This window comes from Ornithorhynchus anatinus, chromosome 10 (assembly GCF_004115215.2).
Source record: "Ornithorhynchus anatinus isolate Pmale09 chromosome 10, mOrnAna1.pri.v4, whole genome shotgun sequence".
Lineage (NCBI taxonomy): Eukaryota > Metazoa > Chordata > Mammalia > Monotremata > Ornithorhynchidae > Ornithorhynchus > Ornithorhynchus anatinus.
The window spans coordinates 9,252,186-9,276,574 of record NC_041737.1 but is presented as its reverse complement, the minus strand read 5'-3'; the positions used below and the strand labels follow the sequence as shown (position 1 = coordinate 9,276,574).

The 24,389-nt window shown below is 43.1% G+C and overlaps 1 protein-coding gene and 1 non-coding gene across 2 annotated transcripts in view; both read left to right on the top strand.

Moving 5' to 3' along the window:
- Window positions 1–24,389, top strand: part of CFAP299 (cilia and flagella associated protein 299) — a 138,899-nt gene that overhangs the window by 74,005 nt on the left and 40,505 nt on the right. The window lies entirely within an intron of this gene.
- Window positions 5,654–5,790, top strand: LOC114814857. Its single transcript, XR_003762653.1, has one exon. It is a non-coding gene; the product is annotated as a small nucleolar RNA SNORA7 (small nucleolar RNA).

Below are 24,389 nucleotides of genomic sequence, written 5' to 3'. Positions count from 1 at the left end.
ACATAGTAAGCGCTTAACAAAGACCATCATTATTATTATCAGCTTTTTCCAAAGGCAAACGTCACTTTAAGGGGCATTCTCTTCCATTAATCTCTTCAATTCTCTTCATATTTATTGAGCACTCGACTAAGTCAATCATATTTGTTGAGTACTTACTGTGTACAGAAAACTGTACCAAGCCCTTAGGAGAATACACTATAACAATATAACAGACACATTCCCTGACCACAGTGAGCTTGGGCAAGTACCATAGAAAAATCTGTAGACAGATGACTTCAGATATGGCATTCATGTCTCCAGTTAATTTATTTCCCATTCTCTCGCTTCTAATCCTCTTTGTTCCCATTATATGTATGTCATTCATATCTGCCTGTCTTCCCCAATAGACTGTAAACTCCTTGAGGACAGGGACCATGTCTTTTACTTTTATTGTATTCTTCCCAAGTGTCTAGTACAGAGGAAGGAAAAGAAAATGAAAACGAAAACGAAACAGAAGTATTGGCCCTATCTGATACCCTGGCTTTGTGCTGGGCATACTGGATGGCTTTGGAGAAATAGCTTGAGCACTTGTGAATATTGACCTGGACCTCTGGATTGCAGAAAAGGAATGAGAGTTTAGGGAGGCTTCAAAAGAATCAACGTAAGGAAAATGATGAACGTAACTCATAATCAAGATAACCCATCCCTCCCCTTCCTCATGGAACTATTTTGTTCAGAGAGTGATTTTTACAACCAATATTCTGGGTTATTGCAGAAAATAAATTTCATGTGTTTTTAGCTCTGGGTCTTAGAACGATAGAAAGCATCCTGAGGAGTCCAGGCTGGCAGAGGAAGTGGCCCTGCCCAAATTTTTGAAGAGCAAACAAAAAGCAGCCCCAAACCAGGCAGGATATTCCTTGCCATATATTTGAATAAAGAACCAAATGTGGTTCTCATTTTCCCCTAAAATGTATGAAATAATTAGGGGAGATTTCCACTGGCTTCAGCAGCTGTCCAAAATCAAGTCTGGGAAGAACCCAGAGATTGTCACAATGGGAAAGTGGGACTGTGACCATGAGACCAGGATTGCCAAACTGGAGAGATGTCAGCTGCAGCTTAGAGACACATGTGCCAACGGCCAGGGGAAGTCACTTTTCGGCCAACGCCCTTCGTTGGTTCATGAACCAGCACGGCCTAGTGGAAAGAGCAGGAGCCTGGGAGTCAGAGGACCTGGATTCTAATCCCGGCTCTGCCACTTACCTGCTGAGTGACCTTGGACAAGTCACCTAACTTCTTTGTGCCTCAGCTTCCTCAATTCTAAAATGGGGATTCAATACCAGTTCTCCCTCCTACTTAAACTGTGAGCCCCATGTGGGACAGAGACCCTGTCCGATCTGGTTATCCCAGCACTTAGAGCAGTGCTTGATACATAATAACCACTTAATAAATATCACAATAATGATGACGATAAAAATTACAAGAACAATAATAAAAATAATCAATCTTTTTCCTGATCTGGTGTGAGTGAGGAAGTCAAGGGATGGATGATGATACGCTGCTTGTCTGCTGTGTGACCTTGGGCAAGTCATTTAACTTCTCTGTGCGTCAGGTACCTCATCTATAAAATGGGAATTAAGACTGTGATCTCCTCTGCGACAGGGACTGTGTCCAACCAGATTACCTACCCCAGAGCTTAGTACAGTGCCTGACACAAGGTAGGCACCTAAATACAAAAAAAATAAATAAATACATAAGCTGCATTAACTTCTGTTGCACCTTGTGGAGGATACGCTAGCCAGGATCCAAGTGCTATTTAACCCCATCTCTTTGGCCGATTCAGTATTGGCACTCTAAAACCTGGTGATGAAAGGGGTACTAACGATCACGTCAGCGCGACACAGCCCGACATGAAACAGTTGATCAAGACTCAGGGGACACAGCTGGTCATGTCAGAATTGGAGGAGACTAGTCAGAGCCTTCCTCCATCGGCAATGGACTCGAGGAGGGTGGTGTACTCGGTCCAGGCTTGCTCATCCTATTTTCTTTTGCCGGTCTCGAAGCTGCAACAACACATCTGGAATATGACCGTGATCGTCTGGAGACCTTTCGGCTCAACTGACTGAAAGCAACTTCGAAAGGCATTATCATCCATCAGACGATGCGGTGCCCAGTGGAGTTCAAAATTCATATTAAAGATCCCTAGAGCAATGAAAGCATCCAACCTTCTATCAGTCTGGGAGGCCTGGATGACCCCCAAGCAGCATATTTGATTTTTAGAGGAATTTTATCAATGACATTTACACAATACTAACGACATGTGGACAAGACCGGATCCCAAAAGAGGACTTCTCAAAATGTATTGGCTGGAGAGCCCACTTTTTTTGTGGTATTTGTTAAGCACTTACTATGTGTCAGGCACAGTACCAAGCACTGGGGTGGATGCAAGCTAATCAGGTTGGACACGACGGTCCCTGTGCCACATAGGTTCACAGTTTTAATCCCGTTTTATAGATGAGGTAACAGGTACAGTGAAGTGACTTGCCCAAGGTCCCCCAGCAGACAAGTGGTGGAGCCGGGATTAGAATCCAGGTCCTTCTGACTCTTGACTATCCTCTAGTCCATGGTTGCTTCCCAAAAGGCATTATCATCCCTCATGACTTCACAATTCAGATTAAAGTAGAGAGCCATAGTGCAATGAAAGTGTTCAATGAAGTGTTCTGTGGGTCTGTGAGGCCTGGACTCTCCCAGGCAACACATTTGATTTCTAGAGCAATTCCACCAGAGCCATTTACGCAGTACTTAACATCAAGTGGCAGAGAACGTGTCTACCAATTCTGTTCTACTGTACTCTCCCACACACTTAGTACAGCGCTCTGCACCCAGTAAGCTCTCAATAAATACTCATTCATTCATTCAACAGTATTAATTGAGCACTTACTATGTGCAGAGCACTGTACTAAGCGCTTGGAATGAACAAGTCGGCAACAGATACTGTCCCGGCCGTTTGAGGGGCTTATAGTCTAATCAAATACCCCGAATGATGTGAGCAAGACACGATCCCAAAAGATGACTTCTAAGAACTGATTGGCTGGAGAGCCCCCTTAATTGACAACTGCAGTCCCAGGGTCCTTAGGAGCTGGGTGGTCCTTTTCACTTGAATATCAGTTATCTAGACAAAGGGAGCTTTCCTGATTCTCATCAGTAACCAACAGGGTGGCTGGTTCTAGACTGTAAGCTCATTGGGGGCAGGAAATATGCCTGTTTATTGATATAATGTACTCTCCCAGATGATTAGTACAGTGTTTTGCTCACAGTAAGCACTCAGTAAATATGATGGAACAAATTAATGAATGGAGAGTCTATGCTGAGGGTGGAAAATCTCCATGCCACTTGCCAGGAATGGCTCCGTCGATGCCTATCCACAGGTGGTCTTCGAGGCGATGCCCCAGTTCCACTAATCAGACCATGGTATTTATTGAGCACCTACTCTACGCAGAACACTGTATTAAGCACCTAGGAGAGTACAGTACAACAAAGTTGGGAAACACGCTCCCTGCTCACAAGGGAGTCTAATGGGGAAAGTATCAGTTCAATACTTCCTACCTGCCTTCCCTTTACCAATTCAGAACTAGAGGACTGGAATTTTCAGCTAGAAAAGTCTCTCTGAGTTATCATTCGCCGTTGGACCAAAGAACTAAACCCCACACACTCCTTTGAGAAGAAAGACTTGGAGAGTGAAGACATACTGCAGATGGTTTAACACTTTCAGATACACGCTGTACTGTATTCTCCCAAGCTCTTAGTACATAGTCTTGTCTTATGCCGTCGAGTCGTTTCCGACCTATATGACACCATCTCCCCCAGAACGCCCCACTCTCCATCTGTAATCATTCTGGTAGTGGATCCGTAGAGGTTTCTTGGTAAAAATACGGAAGCAGTTGCTATTGCTGCCTTCTACACAGTAAACTCGAGTCTCCGCCCTGGACTCTCTCCCGTGCAGCTGCTGCCCAGCATGGGTGAGTTTTGACTTGTAGCAGATTGCCTGCCACTCACTAGCCACTGGTCAAGCTAGGAATGGAATGGGTAGGCCTCTGCTTGACTCTCCCTCCCGTAGACAAGACTGGTAGAGGACTGGAAACTCAGGTGCGACCTGACAGGGGTCTTAGTACACGTTGATTGGACATTCAAAGCCGGGCCAAATATCGAGAAAGTCATCTTTTTTCACCATATATTGTCATAAGTGGTCATCTGACCGTAGCGTCTTAAACCCGAACCTGAATTTAGGTCACGAAACCGCAGCTCAGTCTGAGATCCCCGAGGTAACGACTGTGACCTCTGACCGCTCGCTCCTCAAGCTGTTCGGTTGCTTTCGATGCGCCGAATGCCGAAGGCCCAGGGAACCGCTTCAGACGGCCCACCCCGCCCATCTGATAAGGGGGTGGCAGATGGCCATGGGAGGGGAGAGACCTAGCTGCGCAACAACTCCAAAGGTCAAATAAAGAGCTGGTTTGCATTTCACCCCCAGGAATGCAGGTGCTAATTGGGACCATACGACGTGAGGTCAGTGGCGAAGTGCTTCACTCCATGGCGGAGAGGCCGCAGAGAGCAGAGAGGGGAATGTTGCGACAAATCAGGGTTCGTCAGCGGTGATGAATGTGACTTTCAGACTTACGCGTTCTTTGCCTTTTGGCGAGAAAAAGCCGGAGGGACCCACGTGTAATGCCACGAGGATTCATTTTATCCATTTCCCACCCTTTTTTTTTTTTTTGTCGTCGTCGTTCTTAGGAACGTCGATAAGTGGCCTGGAAAAAATTAAGTTTTCAAAAATGAAAGATCCTGATTATAGGTGCCAACTTTTCATTCTGAGTGGACTTTGAGGAGTAAGTTGGCCATCGTACTGAAGGCCAAGGGGAAAAGATAGAGATACAAATGTTTAAATGAGGGCGTAATTAAACAAACAGGCAGAGAGGGGGACGATATATCCATAAGTGCTAAACTGGCGAGAGGCATCAAGCTAAGAAGGAGGGGATTTAATCGAAGAATGAGGCTTAGGGGAGAATGTCTTTTCGGTGACCAAATTCAGCTCTGTCACCGCAGATTGTGTATGGGATTTATCGGGTTCTGGCTGGTTCATAACCTTGGTGCTCAGATTAACTGTGAATCTATAATGATTGTTGATTCTGAGCAGATCATAATCATATACACCTTCCCCAAGTAATCCCTCTTACCCCCTATTTGCTTGCTCTTCTGGCTCACTCATGCACTTGGATTGGTACCCTTTAAATATTTGATAATTACCCCTCAGCAATGAGGTAACTGTCCCTAATTTATTTATACGCATGTCCGTCTCCCCCTCTAGACTGTAAGCTTCTTGTGGTTGGGGAACATTCATTCATTCATTCAATTCATTCAATAGTATTTATTGAGAGCTTACTATGTGCAGAGCACTGTACTAAGCGCTTGGAATGTACAAATAGGCAACAGATAGATACAGTCCCTGCCCTTTGACAGGCTTACAGTCTAATCGGGGGAGACAGACAAGAACAATGGCAATAACTAGAGTCAAGAACATGCCTACCCACTCTATTTTACTGTCTTCTCTCAAGTGCTTATATAATGCTCTGCACATAGTGAACACTCAATAAATGCCACTGATGGATTCAAGGTATTCAGGCACCTCTCAGGGTCGCACCTGGAGAGTTTCCAGTATTCTACCAGTCTCAGCTACGGGAGGGAGAGTCAAGCAGAGGCATAGTCATTCTATTCCTAGCTTGGGCAGTGACTAGGACTGAAAGACAATCTGCTACAAGTCAAAACTCACCTGTTCTGGGCTGCAGCAGTATAGGAGAGAGTAGAGGGGAGACTCAAGTTTACAGCACGGAAGGAGGCAATGGTTAACCATTTCCATATTTTTACCAGGAAAATTCTTAAAGTACACTACCAGAACAATTGCAGATGGAGGTGGGGCGTTCTGGGAGAGATGTGTCCATGGCGTCGCCATGGGTCAGGTACGACTCCACGGCTTAAGACTAGACAAGGCATTTAGAAACACCGTCATCGGCATTTAAGACCTCTGCATGAGTGATCCAAGGATTTTCGAATATGTTCTCAGACCGCGAGGAGTCTGAAACTCCGCTCTTGTAGACCCAGGACCCTCATGCTCTTTCATCTTTTGTATTTATCATTTTCTTTGTCCGTTGATTTTTTTTTATGTGTTTTATTGTATTCTCTTCCCTCATGTATCTGTCCCCAGCCCCCTCTCTCCACTCTGAGATTGAGAGTAATCTGGAAAACAGGCATTGTGTTCAATTCTCAGCTGTATATTTTCTTCTCAGTGCTTAGTACAGTGCTTTGAATGTAGTAGAGGCTTAATAAATAGTATTATTACTACCAACAGTTCTGGAACACAGCCATTCTTGTCTCCATTAGGAATCAGGGAAATGATCATTCAAAACCCCTCCCATTCCGATGTGATTAATATTACATTAATATTAGAGCCTCATTAAACTTCTCAAGGCAACCATTCTTAGGAGTTTCTTTCTAAAGGTTACTGAGGGCATCAAATGTTTTTATAAGATTAATTTGAAGGTTTAAATGTTGTTGTTGTAAATCTCACAGCAAAAAATTATAAAAACTAGGCCTTGTCTGGTTTGAAGTTAAATACTTAATGGTTGTGATATTTGTTAAGCATTTAGTACGTACCAGGCCCTGTCCTAAATCCTGGAGTAAATATAAGATAAATCGGAATCTACATGGGGGGAAAGGGTGGGCTCCCAGTTTAAAGAGGAGGAAGAACCGGTCCCGAATCCCCATTTTACAGATGAAAAAACTGAGGCACGGTGAAGTTTAATGTTCTGCCCAAGATCACACAGCAAGCAAGGGCAGACAGGGACTAGAACCCAGATCCCTTGACTTCCAGCCCCTTGTTCCTTCCATCAGACCATATTGCTTCCATTTCTAGAGCTACCTGCTTTCCAGTAGATGGTCTAGGGATTCTGGCTAGGATGTTGGTGCACCGCAGCGTGTGCTGAGATCCCACGACGGTTTCTCCAGTAAGTTCCTTCCCTTTTCTTCTTGAAGCCCGTGAAAATGCTCTGCACACAGTAAGCCCTCAATAAATACTCCTGAATGAATGACTGAATGAATGGTGGAAGCCTAGAAATTCTGTGACAACTCCTCGGCAGCCCATATGCTGTTGGGAAACCAACCTTAAAATAAGTTACAGCTGGAGGGTCTCTCACCCCCACAGAAGTGCCCCCAGTGACCAGTTCCTCAGTTTAGAAAAGCAAAAGTCCCAAAGCAGCCATCCTGCTTCTGCCTGCAGCCATCTTAGAAATGCAGGCTGCTTTCAACAGAGTTCTGAGAACCCACATGAAGCAGATTCCTAGGAATCTTCTTTGTTTATCACCACAGAGGAGCCAAAGGGATTTATATTTTTGCACCTGAATAAATAGACTCTTGATTTCACCCATTGAGGTCTCTCCACATGGTCGCAAGGAGGCATTTTTCTGTGGTTGCTCTAAGTGTCACAGAATAACAGGATGTGGCACCCATGCCACCAGACTAGATATCCCAGTGTATGCTTTGAATTCTTATCTTGAGAGATCAGCTGTCTGGCAATATTGTTCCTAGCCAGGCAGAACAATATCTATCTTTTCCCAACATGATTCCAACTACCAGTAAAATGTCAAAGACGATGTGCCAAATTTTCGAAATACTTTGATTTTGTTGTAATGCATAATAACAGGTGTACAAAATAGTTTCCACTGTGTGTGTTTTGGCTGTGCACTGGATCTTTATGTGCCACAAAGAATCATATTTTACTGTTATTTTGAGATATAAATCAACACTAATTACATTTAAAGATTCCTCCATTTTCAGAGCAACATTGCTTTTTATCGTTTTTAATGTTTCCAGAAGAGAAGAAAAAATGTTTGGTATTTAAAAGCAGTTCAGAATATTTTGAATATGCGCTTTTGGGGCAAAATGTATTGTTTTTTTTAAAAAATTTCTGATGCTTCTTTAGCTTGGCTTATTGTCCTGTTGAGGTCTTTACAATTCAATATTGTTCTCTCAGTCCAAAGGCAGAATAAAAACATTCCACTGGTCAGGGCCCAGGCAGGCAGAAGAGGGAGGTTGGTAGTTTGGTCTGGTTTTTCATATTGCTCAATAGAATTCTGAGTCGAGTCAGTCATTTCTTCTAAGCATCTGGAGTTTTTCAGAACTAATAATAACAGTATTAACTGTGGTGTTTGTTAAGCACTTACTAGGTGCCACTCACTGTAGTAAGCACTGGAGTAGCTACTAGCAAGTCAGGTTGAACACAATCCCTGTCCCACATGGAGCTCACAGTCTTAATCCCCCTTACAGATGAGGTAACTCTAATCCCAGTTTTGCCTTTTTGTTTTATGGAATTTGTTAAGCGCTCATTACGTGCCAGGCACTTTTCTAAGCGCTGGGATAGGTACAAGCTAATCAATTTGGATGCAGTCCGCGTCCCTCATGGGGCTCACAGTCTTAATTCCCATTTTGCAGATAAGGTAACTGAGGCAGAGAGAAGTGAAGTGACTTGCCCAAGGCCACGCAACAGACAAGCGGCAGAGCCAGGATTGGAACCAGGTCCTTCTGACTCCCAGGACAATGCTTTATCCACTAGGTCACCACTTGTCTGTTCTGTCATACGGGGCAAGTCACTAAACTTCTCTGTGCCTCATTTTCCTCATTTGTACAATAGGGATTTACTACCTGCTCTTTCTCCTACGTAGATAGTGAGCCCTATGGGGGAAAAGATTTGTGTCTGACCTGATTACCTTGTATCTACCCCAATGCTTGGCATAGAGTAAGTGTTTAACAAATACTATTATTATTACTATTGCTATAAGTCATAAACACTAATTACATTAGCACAGCAAAGGGCTATCTTTATTCAGGCAAAAGTGTGGAAGGGATTTTCCTTTACACAGGTCTCACAGGCCTTTTCTTTCTTATCCTCAATTTCAACAATAAAATATGGCACTCTCCACGATGGTCCGAGCCAAGCTATCGCCACACATAAATAAGTGGGAAAACCCCAGAAGTTTCTAGAGCAGGTAAACTGCTCCTTCCTCATAATAAATATCATGGATTAACTGACCTCTCACAAAGGGAATGGTCATTTGCATTGGCTATCAGTAACTCACCCAATATCATCAACCGGTGGCAGAGCCGACTGCCAGGGTGGATTCGGACTAGGAGTAGGGGACTAGCACACATTCGATTGTATTTACTGAGAGCTTTCTGTGTGCAAAGCACTGTTCTAAGCTCTTGAGAGTGTATAATATAGCAATAAAAGAGATTCATTCCCTGACCACAACAAGCTTACAGTCTAGAAGAAGGGGAAATAAAATGTCAGAACCATTTTAGACCCACTACTTGTTGAGTGTCTGAGGATCCAGGATGTATGAGGAAGTCTGATCCAGGTTTCTCAAAAGAAGCAAGAAGCTGGTGGTCACAAAAAGACATCATGAAGCAGCGTGACCTAGTAGATAGAGCACAGACCTGGAAGTCAGAAGGACCTGAGTTCTAATTCCGGCTCCACCACTTTTCTGCCATGTGCCCTTGGGCAAGTCACTTAACTTCTCTGTGCCTCAGTTTCCAAAACTGCAAAATCTATTCTCCCTGCCTGTGAGTCCCATGAGGGACAGGGACTATGTCCAACCTGATGAAATCGTATTGACCCCAGCACTTAGAACAGTACTCAAAATACAGTAAATACTTATCTAATACCATAAATAATAATAATCCATCTGGAGGAATGGAAAGGTACAGGTTCGCTCTAGTCATGTGGGTCACTAAGCACTGAACTCAACTTCAATGGTATTTACTGAGCATTTACTTTACGTAATACACGCTTACGATAGCAGAACACATTTAATGGACTCAATCCCTTCCCTCAAGGAGCTTACAGTCTAGGGAAGCAGCATCGCCTAGTGGAAAGAGCAAGGGCCTGGGAATCAGAGGACTTGGGTTCTGACCCCAGCTCCAAGTACCTGCTCTGCGACCTTGGACAAGTCACAGATTCTCTGTGCCTCAGTTCCTTCATCTACAAAGTGAGGTTTCAAACACTTATTCTCCCTCCCCTTTATACTGAGAGTCCCATGTGGGATTATTGTGTATCAGCCCCAGCGCTTAGTATAGTACTGAGCACCTATTAAGTGCTTAACGATTACATTATTATCATTATTACTTTAATGGCCTATATGCCTCAGGCTTAAGGTACCACTACAACCAATACATGGCATCCAAATCACCAAGTAGACTAAAAATCAAGCTCCCGGAAGATAAAGAAACCTAGGCACTCTGATCAAATCACAACAGCCCTCGCGGAACAAGGAATGTTAACCCAAATAGTGACATGAATAGTGAATTAGGGCTACTCTGAGATACTATCGGACAGTCATCAAGACTGTGGTAAAGATAAGGAGACCCATTATCAATTCTGGTTTGAGGATGATGATCATCATCAGTGGTGTGTTTTGAGTGTTTACTGTGCACAGAGCACTGTGCAAAATGCTTGGGAGAGGACAGTACAGTAGAGTTGGTAGACCCATTCCCTGCTCACAGTGAACTTACAGTCTAGAGGAGGATACAGGCGTGAATATAAAAAAATGTATAAGATAATTTAAAGATGTATATGTAAATGTTATGGGGCTGAGGGTGGGGCAAATAGCAAATGTCCAGAGGTCACAGATGGGAGAGGGATCCAGGGAAGGGAGGGCTCAATCGGAAAAATCTGAGATTTAAAAATGCATGCATGCAGCAATGTAAAAACAATGCAACACTAACACCTTGCAACTCATTCATTCATTCATTCAATTGTATTTATTGAGCGCTTACTGTGTGCAGAGCACCATACTAAGCGCTGGGATGTACAATTCGGCAACAGAGATAATCACTGCCCAACAACAGGCTCTCAGTCTACTTGTTTTGACAGATAGCAAAACAAAACAAGTAGACAGGCATCAATACCATCAAAATAAATAGAATCATAGATATATACACATCATTAATAGAGTAATAAATAGTATATACAAATATGCACAAGTGCTCCCGGTTTTAACAAAATGCAAGCCTACAAAACTCCATGATGGGTCATACAAATTAAGCTAAGGCACATAATAATAATAATGTTGGTATTTGTTAAGCACTTACAATGTGCAGAGCACTGTTCTAAGCACTGGTAGACACAGGGGAATCAGGTTGTCCCACGTGGGGCTCACAGTCTTAATCCCCATTTTACAGATGAGGTAACTGAGGCACAGAGAAGTTAAGTGACTTGCCCACAGTCACACAGCTGACAAGTGGCAGAGCTGGGATTCGAACTCATGACCTCTGACTCCAAAGCCCGCGCTCTTTCCACTGAGCCACGCTGCTTCTCATGTGGGACTAGATGTAGAAAGCAGCGTGGCCTAGTGGAAAGAGCATGGGCCTGGGAGTCAGAAGGACCTGGGTTCTAATTCTGCCTCCACCACTTTTCTGCCGAGTGCCCTTGGGCAAATGACTTACTTTCTTTGTGCCTCAGTTATTTCATCTACAAAACAAGGTTTGAGAGCGTGAGCCCCAAGTGGGACATGGACCGTGTCCAACCTGATTAGCTTGTGTCTACCCGGCGCTTAGTACAGAACCTGGCACACATAGTAAGCACTTAACAAATCTCTCTAACATTTGAGGATTTAGCTTCTGCAGTCAAAACCATTAAAAATGCTAAGACACTGGATCTGATGGTATTCCTTCAGAAATCTGCAAGTAAGGACCTAATTCTCAGATGCCTCTCCAGGCTTTTCTTCAACCTGTAGAACACTGAGGAAATGCCACAAGACAGAAGAGATGCCAACATAATCACCATCCTCAAAAAGAAAGGGGAGAAAGCTGACTGTGGAAATTACTGAGGCCATCTTACTGCTTCCCTCTGCCAGCAACATTCTTGCTAGAATCCTTCTGGCCAGACTCGTGAAGAACATAATCAACTACGCGTAACCTGAATCCCATTGTGACTTCAAACCAAATTTAGCAAAGATATGGTCTTTCCAGCCCAGCAGATATAGAAAAGGTTTAGTCAGCGTACCTCATCCTCTAAAATGGACGAGTACTTAACACCATCAACAGATCACGACTCTGACACTTGTCCCCTTTCTAGAGCGAAGCGCTTAGTACAGTAGCAGCCTGCTCTAGGGGATAGAGCACGGGCCTAAGAGTCGGAAAGGACCTGGGTGCTAATCCCAGCTCTGCTGCTTTTCTGCTGTGTGGCCTTGGGCAAGTCAATTCACTTCTCTGTGCCTCAGTAACTTCATCTGTAAAATGGGAATTAAGACTGTGAGTCTCATGTAGAACAGGGACTGTCCCCAACCCAATTTGCTTGTACCCACCTCAGCGCTTAGTGCCAGACACGTATTAAGCATTTAAATACCATAATTATTATCACTGTGCTCTGAAAAAATGGTTCTTGGTAAATACATACTATATGCCAGGAACTGTACTAAGTGTCTGGGTAGATCCAAGATCATCAATTTGGACACAGCCCCTAACCCACATAAAGCTCACAATCTAGACAGAAGGAAGGAAGATTTAATCCTCATTTTTCAGATGAGGAAACTGTGGCACAGTGAAGTTATGCGACTTGCCCAAGGTCACACAGCAGACATATAGCTGAGCTGGGGGATGAGAATCCAGGCCCGTGCTTTTTCCACTAAGCCACGCTGCACTCAGAGGGCGTTCAATAAAACCAGTCCACTCTAGTGGAAGAGCATGGATCCGGGAAGTCAGGAGTCCAGGTTCATTGTCCCCTGTGTGACCTTGGGCAAGTCACTTAACCTCTCTGTGGTTTAGTTTCCTGAACCATAAAATGGAGATAAGAAAGCCCCTCTCCCTGACTCAGATGGTGAGCCTCAGTGGAACTAGGACTGTAACCTCTCTGGTCATCTCGAATTTACCTCAGAGCTTAGCGCATGGTAAGGGTAAAAGTATTATCGGAAGGAGTCAAGGTCAGAGTCCCTGTCCCACATAGGGCTCACAGTGTAGATAGCAGGGAGTAGGATTTAATCCCCATTTTACAGATGGGGTAACTGTAACCCTCAACTGCATTTCAACTCCAGACAAAACATTTCATATTCCATCTGGAATAGTACCTTAGCTACGATCTTTTATGATTACATTTATGACTGATTGAGCTGATAAAAGAGCATAAGAGCAGCTGGCGAAAGATTGAACATTCCTGAAATGACCCAAGCATCATGTCTTTCCCAAATGTTTAACGGTAAGCAAATGGGTGGTACCCTAACACATCTAATGCATCTTCATTCCTGAATGCTTTGTACAGCCTCTCTGCCTCAAGGCTCTATTCTCCTCAGACTATCCTATATATTGTCACAGGGATCATCTTAAAAAAGGCTTCAGAAAGACATTTTTCTCATAAAACAAAAACGTCCAAAATTGGCTTCGAGGCTTCTCACTGGCAGAAGTCCTCTTCCCTATCCCCTCTCGTCTGTTGCTACACCCCAGTCCTTTGCTAACATATCAACATTACCTCCCTCTTGAATCTCTCATCTTAAAAAAAAAAGTAAAGAAAAGAAAAACATCTCTTCTGCCATTTCCCCAGCATAGGACTCCCTCTCCATCCAAATCTTCCAAAATACATCCCTTTCCACCTTTAAAACCATCTTAAAAGGTCAATTCCCTCACCTTTCTTGTCCTATCACCTTAACATTCAGGCATCTTATTACCTTAACCCCCATGCGTGTGTTTCCATTTTGTTAGCTATTTTTATTTTTGCTAACTACTTTTATTTTTCCTCAGGTGTATCTGTGCACTTTTTTTTTTAACCTGCGTATGTTTGGCAACTTGTGTCTACTTGTCTTCCCCCTTTAGATTAAACATTCACTGAGGCTTTTATTCCCACTGAATGTTCCCTAGTGCCCAATAAATGTGGTTAATGATGAGGATTACAGGGATGGTGGTTTGCTGTCACCAGCAAGAATAAGGTAAATTTGCTCTGTCACCGCCATCTGTCACCCAGGTGAACCAGAATTTGTTTTTTCTTCCTGGCCTCACCCCAATCACTAGTGCTTTCCGCCTACTTTCCGCACCCACCTGCATAAACCTCTATGGTCACGGCTCTCCTCTGTGTCCTTCCCCTTGTCATTCTCACTCCTTGAAAACCTAACTCCATTCCAACCCTCCAGCTGTCTGATCTGTTATATGTGTATCTACCCCAGCCCCGAGCACAATGCTTGGCACATACTAAGCACTTAATAATCATCAGCATTTAATAAATCAGAACAAACTAATGTCCCAAGGACGCTGATGTGCCTGCCAGTATGGACGCAATTGTTCACTTATGCTCCTGGAAAAGAACCCTTTTTCTCCCCTCCCCCCAATTCTGGAGTTCCCTCTTGGGCGTTTTCAAGGAGCTAGACAGCAAGTAGTCCAGCTTTTATGAAGGGACAGAGTCTGAATTGTGTCTGAGATTTTTTAAATGAGGGTTCATGAAGATTTGTACTGATGACTATCAGGTTTATTTCGAGGCTACCCAATTGAATCCTGGGTAAATGCTAAAATTAGACAAATACAGGACTTTTTCCCCCACGAATATAATTACATACACATCTAAAGATTTGGAGGTATAGATCTTGGTTGGCCAGTCTTTAATCCAGCAGAATTTCAGCTTTTAAAAATATTAGAAAAGGTCAAAACCCAGAGAATGTCTTCTCTGCTTTTACTATTACGAATAATATGGTTTTTAGCACTTTGGCCTTTTTCTAATGCTGGAAAAAATGTGCTCAAGTGAAAAGAACCCAGCGACTAACTGAACGACAGCACAGTTGTTCCTACCCACATATTTCACATTCGGTTATCAGACCAGAGCTGGAAAAACCAGCTTCTGATTCCCGATTTGTTCACTATTTGTTCAAGATGCGGCTCCTTGGAAATGCATTTCGCCCTGCATCCCTGTGTCAGAATGGGAAAAGGAAAGCAAAGAAATTGGGGCAGAGAATAAAGACCAAAAGAAAAAGTCAGCGAGATGGCTCACATCGGAAGCCTGGAATAGTTACAAACTCCACAAGAAAAAAAACTGCTCTTAAAATATCAATTTCATCACAGAAGGTTAAGGCAAGTAGGAAACATCAATCAAGATCAACATGCTACTAGACAACTCTGATGATTTCTCCTGCAATCAATTGTATTTATTGAGCACTTACTGTGTGCAGGACACTGCACTAAGCACTTTTTAATGGTATTTGTTAAGCCCCTACTATGTGCCAGGCACTGTACTAAGCACTGGGATAGATACAAGGTAATCAGGTTGGACACGGTCCCTATGCCACAGAGGGATCAGAGTCTTAATCCCCATTTTACAGATAAGGTAAATGAGGCCCGGAGAAGTGAAGTGACTTGCCCAATGTCACACAGCAGACAAGTGGTGGAGGCAGGATTAGAACCCAGGTCTTTCTGACTTCCAGGCCCATGCTCTATCCGTTAGGCCATGCAGCTTGGGAGAGTACAACACAACGGTATAAGAGACACATTCCCAGCCCACAGCCAGCTTTCAATCCAGAGGACTCACCAGCTAACATTAGGAGTCAGTCAGTTACCCCGATTTACTCTAAGAAGCACTTGGGGGAGTACAATTTCACACTCTAATAGACACATTCTCTGCCCACAGTGAGTTTACAGTCTGGAGGGGGAAACTGACATTACATATCTACATAAATATTGTGGGGCCAGGAGGGGATGTGAATAAAGGGAGAGTCAGGGTGACATGGAAGAGAGTGGGAGAAGAGGAAAGGAGTGATTGATATTTTTCTGAGACTCCATGGTTCTATCTCCACTTTGGCACCAAACTGCTTCTGAGGCCCCCTGAAGCCAGAGCCAAAGAAGTAACATGGCCTAATGGTTAAAGCACGAGTCTGAGAGTCAGAAGGACCTGGGTTCTAATCCCGGCTCTGCTACTTGTCTGCTGTGTGACCTTGGGCAAGTCACTTTATTTCTCTGGGCCTCAGTTACCTCATCTGTGAAACGGGGATTAAGACTGTGAGCTTAGTGTGGGACCCGAATACCTTGTATTTACCCCAGTACTTAGAACAGGGTCTGACACACAGTAAGTGCTTAGCAAATCCCATAAAAAAAGAGCATGAGCCTGGGAGTTAGAGGACTCCACCTACCTCTATCACTTGCTTACTGTGTGACCTTGGGTTTGGCACTGAGTTTCTCTGTGCCTTAATCTCTTCATCTGGAAAATTAAGGAGTTCCCTCCTCCTCAGACTTTGAGCCCCATGTTGGATGGGGACCATCTCCAAACTGCTTGTCTTGTATCAACCCCAGTGTTTAGTATAATGCTTGGCACATAGTAAGCACTTAAATATCACACTTACTAGTATCCAGAACAGCAAACATGAATCAGTGCTGCATAATGGTATTTTATTAAACACTGTTTACAGAGCAATCAATCATATTTATTGAGTGCTTACGATATGCACAGCACTATACTAAGCACTTGGGAGAATAGGATTTACCAGAGTTAGTAGACACATTCCCTGCGCACAGTTAGCTTATGGTCTGGGTGGGGGGGGAGAGGGGGTTGGGGGAGGATAGTCTTCAATATAAATAAATGATCTATAATATATAATTTATAGATATGTACATAATCATGGATCGCAAGGATACATAGTGTATTACTGATACATAGGCAAGAATGCAATGTTGTCTAGTTAAACTTACACATTACCTTTTAAAAAAATAGTCAACACTGACTATAAAATTCATTTTATCCTCTTACGGTAATGTTATGCCCACAAAATAACTATGAAATGTCAGAGTTGCTGTTATCCACTTAGTCAAATCAAATTGGCTCAAGTCAGTGGTGCAGGTTCAGACTTGCTGTTGAAAACCATAATGCCCTCAGTTGGATTTCCTCATCGCAAGAGACCTAGATTCATTCCAGCATGAGAGTTAATCAGAAGTTTTGGTCCATGCCTGAGGAAACTGAAGCCAATTTACTCTCCACCAGCTGTACTGGCTTTACGATACTAACCGTGGTAACACTGTGTTTTGCCAGTTCACTAAATGAACTCAACTCAGACAGTGCATAAGGAGCAGATGTTTCTAGGGAGTGATCCATAGGCTAAGGCCGCTGTTGGTTAGTCACTGCATATTTTAGGTCCGTAATGACTCGCGTTGTCAAAGACCAGGGTCTTAGCACTCAAGTCATGCCATTACCTCATCACCACAGCCTCAGCATGTGTAAAACCACTTAAAAATCTCAGGATAATTGACATTCAGAGGAGAAAAAAATCCACTTAATAATTGGAAGTTGAAGGTCTCCATGTGACCCTGGAGAGTTTCAGCTCATCACTGCCCTGGTTGGGAACAAAGCCAATCAGAATAATCTTTTCAAACAGTGTCCCCTTTGCTTTCCTGGTTACTGGGAGAAATTACACCACCTGCTTCAGAGTCAAGAACTCTGTTTTTACCCAAAGACCGTTTTTACTCCTCCTGTCCTGTCAGGAGGATGCTTCAACTCCAACTTGGAAAGCACACTTAACCAAGAATATTTCCATCTTTGCATATTTGTGCATGTCACCTACCAGCAGACCTTAGCCTTTGAAAATTGGCAGTTCATAGCCCTGGCACCTCTAAAATTCTTCAAAGTCATCACAAACACAAAATGTAAAACTGCATTTTTGTCGGAGGCCTCCCCCTGTATAAATGAATAAATCAATCAGCAGAATTTATTGAGCACTTCATTGTCCAGAGCACTGTACTAAGAGTTTGAAATGAAGCACTGCCACTTTCAATCATTTGAGCACTTACTGTGTGCAGAGCACTGTACTAAGCACTTGGGAGAATATGCTCTAACAGAGTAAAGCCCTGCCCACAAAGACCTTACACTCTAGAGGGAGAGACAAACATTAATATAAATAATTAATAATTGTGGATATAATTCCCATTGCAAAGTCATTTTGTCCAGCACCCTCTCTGCTTGTTAATCAGCACAGAGGAATTTTGACAACTGACAGCTTTCTTACATGCAGTGTGATCAAAGAAGCAGTGTGGCCTAATGGAAAGAGCACAGGCCTGGGAATCAGAGAACCTGGGTTCTAATTCCTGCTCTGCCAATTGCTTGCTATGTCACCTTGGAAAAGTCACTTAACATCCTCGTGCCTCAGTTACCTCATCTGTAAAATGGAGATTAAATCCTCCTCCCTCCAACTTAGACTGTGAGCCCCATGTGGGACAGAGACTGTGTCCTACCTGATAAACTTGTAGCTACCCCAACGCTTGATACACAGTAAGTGCTTAATAAATGCCATTTTAAAAAAATTTAAAATATGCCCTAAATTGAGCACTGATACCCATAGCTACTACTCAGAATTGTCCTGCTACTTCCCTGTCTTATTTAGCACATCTCATTTTCTCTTCATTCTCATTTACAGTTTCTTGGCAGAACAACAAACTGAGCAGATGTTTCAAAGATGGTCTGATCAATCAAATTAGGAAATAGGTGTTTAAAGCTTCACTCTACATGGCAGTTCTGTGACTTGGCCAACTGATTTGTATTCTTTGGGTGATAAGTGATAGAATTTTCTGAGTGCCTTGTCTTCCCTTTAATTGTAAACTCTCTAATTACAGAAACCTTGTCATTTATATGTCTTCACTGGACGTAGTAGTAAATCATCAGTGATGATAGTGATGAGTAAAAAGAACCACAAAACACTTCACTCTTCCTAAAGGAACACAACCTGTCTCTCTACTCCCATTTTTGTCCAAAGTGCTGGACCTACTTCCTTTCCTCAAACTCTCTTCTTGATCCACTACCTTCTGGCTTTGAACCCCACCACTTCCCAGAGAAAGAAACCTCCAAGGTCAAAGACCTCCTTGTAGCCAAATCTAACAGGCTCTGCTCTGTCCAAATCTTCCTGGATCTCTCTGCTGCTTTCAACACTGTGGAACATGTCCTTCTCCTTGGAACGCTTTCAGATGGTGGTATAACCAACTAGGTCTTCACTTGCTTCTCCTAGCTTAATGATTACTTTGTTTCAGCCTTGTTCACTGACTTCTCTCCCACCTCTCATCCTCTCTTCTGTATCTCCTGTTCTTCTTGCTCTACACTCTTTCGAGAGGCTTATAATTTTAACTAGCTCCTCTACACAGATGGGTCCCCAAGATCTCTCTCCAGCCCTGTCCTCTCCCCTAATCTACAATCTCATATTTCCTCCTGCTTCCACAACTAACCCTTGTCAATACTTCAAACTAGAAACACACCCAACACTAAACTTTTTCTCTCTCCTCCCAAGAGCCTTCTTTCTTCTACCTGGCCTACCTCTGTCCCATAAAACCACCACCACCCCCTCCCTGTACCAGGAGCCCAGAGTGACTCTTCACTGAAACAATCTCAGTTCTTTCTCTAGCACCCTCTAGGTCTCCTCCTTCCTCTCCATTCAAACAGCTTCTTCAATGATCGAACTCTCGATTTTATCATGATGAGACCGCTGTATCAGCTTCCCTGCCTTCAGCCTCTTCCCCAAGCAGTCCATACTCCACACAACTGCACAGATTATTTTCTTACAGTGTTGCACAACACTCAACTCCTTGAAAACCTCAAATAGTTACCCATCTCCCTTCACATCAAGCAGAAAACTCCTTAGTGGAGTCAATGTTGTCCACTGACTCTCTATTTTGTGTATTGACAGTTTACCCACTACTCTCCTGCTCGCATTCTTTGCTTCTCCTACCCTCATCTTCTAATTGAACCCCCCTCTTGAATCTCCCACCTCTGACTCCCAACAAGCAGAAAACTCCTTAGTGGAGTCAATGTTGTCCACTGACTCTCTATTTTGTGTATTGACAGTTTACCCACTACTCTCCTGCTCGCATTCTTTGCTTCTCCTACCCTCACCTTCTAATTGAACCCCCCTCTTGAATCTCCCACCTCTGACTCCCAACTCATGCAATTTCCCCAGCCAGGAACTGGGTTTTTTGTTGTTTTTTTAAATCGTTTCACTAAGCACTATGTGCCAATCACCGTACTAAACACTGGGGTAGATACAAGCTAACCAGGTAGGTCACAGAAAACAAGCTTGCTGGGGAGAAGGGGAGGAGGGGTACTCATTGTTTCTGCAAATGTGAGTTGAATATTCATTCCATTACACTGTTCAGCTCTAAACTGAAATGGTCTCTTTCACTGAAGTCATCATTTCCAATGACAGGATGTCCTATAGTTTCATAACACCACCTGGTCGGAGAGAAGTTATATCACCTGAGAGGCAGTGACAATCCATGCAATAAGGAGAAGGAACCGCAAATTGGATGAGGGTGATATTTCACAGCACAGACTTTATAGCTCATAAGTGCAGCAGCTGGAGACAACCCCATTGCTTTACCAAAAATAAGTGAGTTGTCCCAGAATCACAACCAAATCCCAGCTGCCCTTTTTAAAAAAAAAAAATCTGGGACAACCTCGCCACATGTGGATGAAATTGTCGAGTTGATGACCTCCTTCCCAGTGTGTAAATTATATTTACAAATTTCCATTTAACAAAATCTATTAGGTGTAAGACAGCTTCTCAACAGAAACTGGGAATAATTAAGTGTGTGGCACATGCAAACATTTCCTGTGTATGCTGATGAACCTTAAACTGGAAATTTTTTCTTTGTTTTTCACAGTATTGGTTAAGCTCTTACCATGTGCCAGGCAATGTACTAAGCACTGGGGCAGATACAAGCTAATCAGGTTGGACACGGTCCATGTCCCACAGGGGGCTCACAGTCTAAATTCCCATTTTACAGGTAAGGTAACTGAGATAAAAAACAGAAGCTACTTGCCCAAGGTGGCACAGCAGACAAGTGGCAGAGCCAAGATTGGAATTTGAGGGGGCTTTTCTCTTTTGACATGAGTGATAGCATTAAAAGTCCACAGTAAAAGCACAAAAGAATGTACGTTTGAATAAAAACCTTATACTCAAAGAATCATTAAATCCTATCTCCAATTGCTTAATCATTAGGTCAACAATTAATAGTATTTGAGGGCCTATGCATTTAGATTTCTAAGGAAATCACTGCTACTATACCTACCATTTCCTTAGACACTATTTGAGAAAGCAGTCAGCTTACACCATTTAATTTTAGCCTTAGAGACCCAGGGAGAAAAAGGATTAGAGATAATTTGAATCGTTCATAGAGTTTTTTCCAATTGCCCTTGCACCCCCTGCTTCTTGAATCTCCCACCTCTGACTCCCAACTCATGCAATCTCCCCAGCCTGGAACTGTTTTTTGGGTTCCTCAACTCTTCAAGGGATCATCGTGTTAATCTCTTTGGCTTCAAACAAGCTAGACAATTGCAAACGAATAGCTGTCTGTTCTGTTGGCAGAGACTCGTCGGGGTAAATGTTCAGAAGTCTTATAGGAAGCAGAATTGTAAACCAAAGGACTGAAGAAGAATTATCAATGTTATGCCTATAAACCTCGCCTTCCTGGTAACTAGAGGTCCCAGAATTCTGAAGGACCATATTTCTTTGCACCTCTGGGATACTGGACCTTGTGAAAGGGGTTGGGACTGACCAATAGAAGCTCATTAAAAAATCAGACAAAGCTACTAAATTATGGTATTTGTAGGTGCTTATTATGTGTCAATCACTGTTCTGAGTGCTGGGGGTAGATACAAGTTAATCAGGCTGGACACAGTCCCGGTCCCACATGAAGTTCACAGTGTAAGCAGGAGGGAGAACAGACTGTGAGCTCGTTGTGGGAAGCAATGTGTCTATTATTATATTGTACTCTCCCAAGTGCTTAATACAGGGCTTGGCACACAGTAAGCGCTCAATAAATGCGATTGAATTTTACAGATGAGGACACTGAGGAATAGAGAAGACACTTGTCCAAGGCCACCCAGAAGTCATGCAACAGAACTAGGATTAGAACCCAGGTCCTTTGATTCCCAGGCCTGTGCTCTATTCACTAGGCCATGCTGCTCCCAACAAAATCTAAATTCAATTAAAGGCACTTGTCTCTCTGTTGTTGTTTTTATGGTATTTGTTAGGTGCTTACTCTGTGCCAGGCACTGTCCAAAGCGCAAGGGTAGATAAAAGTAAATCAGGTTGGACACGGTCTCGTATGGGACACGGACTGTTTCCAACCTGATTAGCTCACATCTATGTCAGCATTTAGTACAGTGCCTGGTACAGAGTGAGCTCTTAAATACCATTTTTTTAAAGTACAGAGTTTGAGTACACTGAAAAAGCATACAGTATACATAATAATACAGTATACATAACCCTGACTGTTTCCCTCCCCAGACTCAAAGAATCGCAGTAAAACAATCTCCAACCCTCCCCTATAGCCTCTTTTCGCAGTGACGCATTTCCTTTTCCTCAGACAGGTTCCCATCATCTCCATCTGGAGACCGTCTCCTTGCTAGTGTGGACAGCCAGTTTAGCCAATTTCCTAAACAGAAACCAATCCCACAAGAATTGCAGATGCAGGAAACCCCATACAAACATTTGCTTTTCCACCGTCACCCGGAATATTCATTCCTTTAATCACATTTATTGAACGCTTGCTGTGGTGCAGAGCACTGTACTAAGCACCTGGGAGGGTACAACAGTGAACAGACACATTCCTGGCCCACAACAAGCTCACAATCACAGAATAGAGATTGTTCTGATTTCACTCATCAACTAGGTGCCCTTATGTCAAGAATTCAACACAATGGCCTATTCCTGAAAACTCAGCCACACGTTCAAATAGTCTTGATGTTTTTTTAAAAAACCTCTATTCCCCAAAACATGCATTGACATAATTCAATTTCAAAATTTCAAGACTATATGGGACACAAAACACAGAGAATTCTATTTAACCCTCTCATCGTCCGTCATAATAATAATAATAATGATGGCATTTGTTAAACGCTTACTACGTGCAAAGCACTAGAGAGCCATCATAAAAACAATACCATAAATAGAATATGAATGTATCTCACTATTGAAGGAAAATAATATCCTTTTGTTTAGAATATAAATATGATCTCTATTGCCCCACAGTTGGATTTCACAGCATGTCCCGACAAATGCACCAGGAAGCAGCATGGCCTAGGGGAAAGACCTTGGGCCTGTGAGTAAGAGAACCTGGGCTCTAATCCCAGCTCTGTGTGACCTTGGAAAAGTCACTTAACTTCTCCATATTTAAGTTTCCCCAACTGTAAATGAGGATTAAATGCCTGTCCTCCTGCCTATCTAGACAGCTTCAGGTGAGACCAGGACTGTGTCCAACCTTCATTCATTTAATAGTATTTATTGAGCGCTTACTATGTGCAGAGCACTGTACTAAGCGCTTGGAATGTACAAATTGGTAACAGATAGAGACAGTCCCTGCCCTCTGTCGGGCTTACAGTCTAATCGGGGGAGACAGACAAGAACAATGGCAATAAATAGAATCAAGGGGAAGAACATCTCATTAAAACAATAGCAAATAAATAGAATCACGGTGATGTACATCTCATTAACAAAATAAATAGGGTAATGACAAAATAAATAGGGTAATGACAACCTGATTACCTTGTTTCTACCCCAGGGCTTAGAACAGTGCTTGACACATAGTAAGCGCTTAAATACCCTTATCAACATTTTCAGTGTTTAGAACAGCAGTTGACAAAGTAAGCGCTTAACAAATATTATAAAAATGAGAAGAATTAACACTCAATTATGAAGCAGATTTTTAGTCGATAGGGCATGGTGCATTGGATAGAGGACAGGCCTGGGGGTCAGAAAACTGGGGCTCATGAGTTCGAATCCCAGCTCTGCCACTTGTCAGCTGTGTGACTGTGGGCAAGTCACTTCACTTCTCTGTGCCTCAGTTCCCTCATCTGTAAAATGGGGATTAAGACTGTGAGCCCCACGTGGGACAACCTGATTCCCCTGTGTCTACCCCAGCGCTTAGAACAGTGCTCTGCACATAGTAAGCGCTTAACAAATACCAACATTATTATTATTATTAAAACCATGGGTTCTAATCCCAGCTCCACCACTTATCTGCTATGTGACCTTGGGCCAGTCACTTCACTTCTCTGGGCCTCAGTTACCTCATCTGTAAAATAGGGATCAGGACTGTGAGCCCCACATAGGGCAGGAACTGCATCCAACCTGATTTGCTCGTATCCATCCCAATACAGTGCCTGGCACACAGTAAGTGCTTAATAACATAAATATTGTTAATTAAAAATTGTCAAAACTGCAACTTTTTTCATTTGTACATTATCATTTCAGCCTCTCCCCACCCCTCCCACCAAACTGGTCAGTAAATTTCCAGGTTCAGATTAACCCCTGGGTTACTAGCATAGAGTTAAATCAACACACCACCTTAAGTACACAGACAATGGTTTGCAA